Source organism: Elephantulus edwardii, unplaced genomic scaffold (assembly GCF_000299155.1).
Source record: "Elephantulus edwardii isolate Elephantulus edwardi_28Jun2011 unplaced genomic scaffold, EleEdw1.0 scaffold00259, whole genome shotgun sequence".
NCBI classification, from domain to species: Eukaryota; Metazoa; Chordata; class Mammalia; order Macroscelidea; family Macroscelididae; genus Elephantulus; species Elephantulus edwardii.
The window spans coordinates 3,453,586-3,456,855 of record NW_006400009.1 but is presented as its reverse complement, the minus strand read 5'-3'; positions in this window follow the sequence as shown (position 1 = coordinate 3,456,855).

The window sequence follows — 3,270 nt, the reverse complement described above, 5'->3', positions numbered from 1 at the left end:
AAAAATATTTTTTAAAAAAATAATAAATGCTTAGAGTAAAACTTCTAAATATTCAGAGAGCATAATGTGAAAAGTAAACGTTGAGCCATTCTGTTAATAAATTTCTATAGGATATTTTTATTAATAAGAGTGTATTCTTTATCTTCCCAGAAAAAGTGTCTGCACAGAGGTCTCTGTCCATAATTTTATTTGTTCACAAATGGGGGCATAGCATACATCCTATTCTATATCTTGCTTTTCCACTTAATATATATCTGAATGACTACTTGATAGCACCACATAGAAATAATTTAATTTATTCTTCTAATTTCATATTTTTTAAAAATGTGGTCTATTGTTTAATCAGTTTCCTGTTAAAGAATATGTGAGTTTTTTAAAGTAACATCTTTATACATCTATTTTTGCATACTTGTGTAATTACAGCCACAACAGTGGAATTAGAAGGGGGGAAACATACATTTTAAATTTTAATAGTGAGGTCTAAAATGCATTCTTGAAATCTTATGTTTAAGTTTCCAGTTTCATTATTCTGGCATACCTTTAATATTAATCCATCTGATGGGAGGATAAGAATATCTCATTGTTTTGTAGACTTGTATTTCTTTAACTATAAATGAGGTTGGGAATTTCCCCCTGCCCCCTGCATTTATAGGTCACTTTTGCTTTTTTCTTGTAAAATGCTTATTGAGAAATGTGGTCCCCAAACCAAACATAAGACAGTCACAATGTATTTTCATAACTACATTTTAACAATTAGACCCCATTCGTGATGAATATTTAGCAAATAATATTTTAGAATTTTGATTGTTTTCTCACACAATACATTGCCACAATAGATATCTAACAGATATGATAACACTTGCTTTTTCCTGCTTGATTCAATGAACAGTAATAACTTACCCAGACTTAAGTCTAATTTGAGCTTCACGCAAGTTAGAAAATTCCAGAAGTGTGAAGCCCCCAGAAAGGGGGCGGGATGTCTATGAAAGTCGAAAGTCGGCTTTGCTTGCTCATTCTGTACATACTTGCCTTTCATTTTGGTGAGAACGACCCTGGGAAAGAATTTTTTTTACTCTATAAATACAATTCAAAGGATTTAGGGCTCATGCCTTTTTTGTGATTTACAGTTTCTAGAGCACTGTGGCTACTTAGAAAACGTCCATGGAAAACAACGACAGTGCTGGCATTTGGTTTGCCAGTTGGGGCTCAGGGCATCAGTGGGGCATAGAGCAGAATTCCTGCTGAGGAACATGATCTTCATTTGATTCTAATTTTATCTCTGTGGTGCAGCTTTTAAATATGAGGACAGCTGGTGTTGGATAAATCTGTCCTCACAAGCTGTATGAGATTGAAATAAAATTAAATATTTGGAGTTAAATCCAAATGCAAAGATGTGGAAATGACTGATTAATCTTTTGACTTTTCACTTTGAGGATCTTGGTAAAAAAATACCATTCATTGAGGACTCCAGGTGCAGTTTGAAGCTTAAGATCAGCAGAATGTTTGCTCTAACCAAGGTATAACATTAATAAAATATTCATAAAAGCTAAGTTTCTTGCTTTTACCGTCCTCCACCCTGCTGGTAAAGTGTTAGGTTAGATATACATACCTGGTTTTGTTAGGAACCTCTCTTTCATTCTTTCTCCTTTGAGTAGAAAGTTGCTACCAGTCATCAAATAGTGGGGCCCTACTTCCACTTGGGTTAGGATAGTAATCCTTTGTGGTCTCTGAAAGTTCGCAAATGATTGTACCCCAAACTCCTAGTAGATTTTCTCCAGGTAACTAAGTGTCTTGGTAATTGTTAAGGGATAAATAAGGGTGACGAGCTCAGAGAACAGTCAGATTGCTGGCTTTTCTTCAGCTGACTGGATTATTAAGGTAGAAAAGTGCTAAAAATAAATGAGGGCACACATTCTCCTGCCAGGAGTTGAGTATTGAGATAACTTGTCTTCCTGGTTGCTGATAACATCATCTGTTCTCCTAATGCTCTGTGCATGTAGGAGCCAGAATGAGAAAAGTATTTGGCTGTGGTCTGGTGTCAGTAGAAGTCCTTAACCCTTGTCACCATAAACCTATTGTTATTTCTTACCAGACTTAGCTAATTAATCATCCTAATTCCTCTAGGAAAGTACATAAAGGTGAGAAGTCATAGTCAAACTTAACGTCAGTCTCAGGGGAAATCACTTCAACTTTCTAGTTTCAGATCTCTGTCTCTTCTTAAAAATGTTATATTACTTTGCATACAAAATTTGTATGTATTGTGTTTTATTCCTAAACATTGTGTTTCACACATTCCTCATTCATGTTGTGTTTCATACAATACTTCCCATACACTGCACTTTATAAAACCAATTGTCATTGATCTATTGCCCCATTTTTTTCAGGTCCCCACTGGATCTTTCCTAATTCCTTCACCCACCTCCCTCCACACACCAAACTCTGCAGCCTCACATCAGATATATATCTTTGGTAGATCTCTTCCATGTTGGGTTTCCATTTCCTCCTAACAGATCAGATTTCTACCACTTAGAAATGTGGGAAGATCTCTTAGGAGCTCAGTTCTAGGACCTGAAGATTTAAAAAATTAACCAAATCATGTGACATGGAGTAGGGATTCCTATTGCTAAGAGATTTTTTTTTTGTGTAGTTACTTCAGATATCCCGAGCAGAAGTAGACTTTGCCAGCCAAAAGAAATCTGTAGATCTCAGTTGAACTCATTTATGTAAATACTTACCATCTTTTAATTTTATATTAAGTTGGTTTTAACTGAAATGAAAACCTGATGGAGGGTAAGCTATGGTTAGGTTCCAAGTCAATGGCATACAAAAACAACAGATGTAATAATATTTTACCCTTTTATTTTATGCCCTCAGAACAAATCTGTAAGGGAGGTAGATGTCGTTCCCTGATTGACTCTGCTAGGCTAAGAAAATCCAACAGACATAGATCTTGGCGAAAGTTAGTGCTAAGAGCCTTGGATCATTAGGATTTCTTGGTAAACTCAACAGTGTCAAGTCTGACTCAGAGACTTTTCTAAGTCTAGAGATTTGTTCCGTTTTCTTAAAGTATTTGTACTGAGATATTTCTATTTTAAAAATGCATGAAGAAATGCTCAAAATCCCTAGCCCTAAGAGAGATGCAAATTAAAACAACTATGAGATATCATTTCACCCCAGTTAACAGAACAGCAAGCAACAAATGCTGGCGAGGTTGTGGAGAAACTGGAACCCTGATTCACTGTTGGTGGGAGTGTAAAATGGTGCAACCCC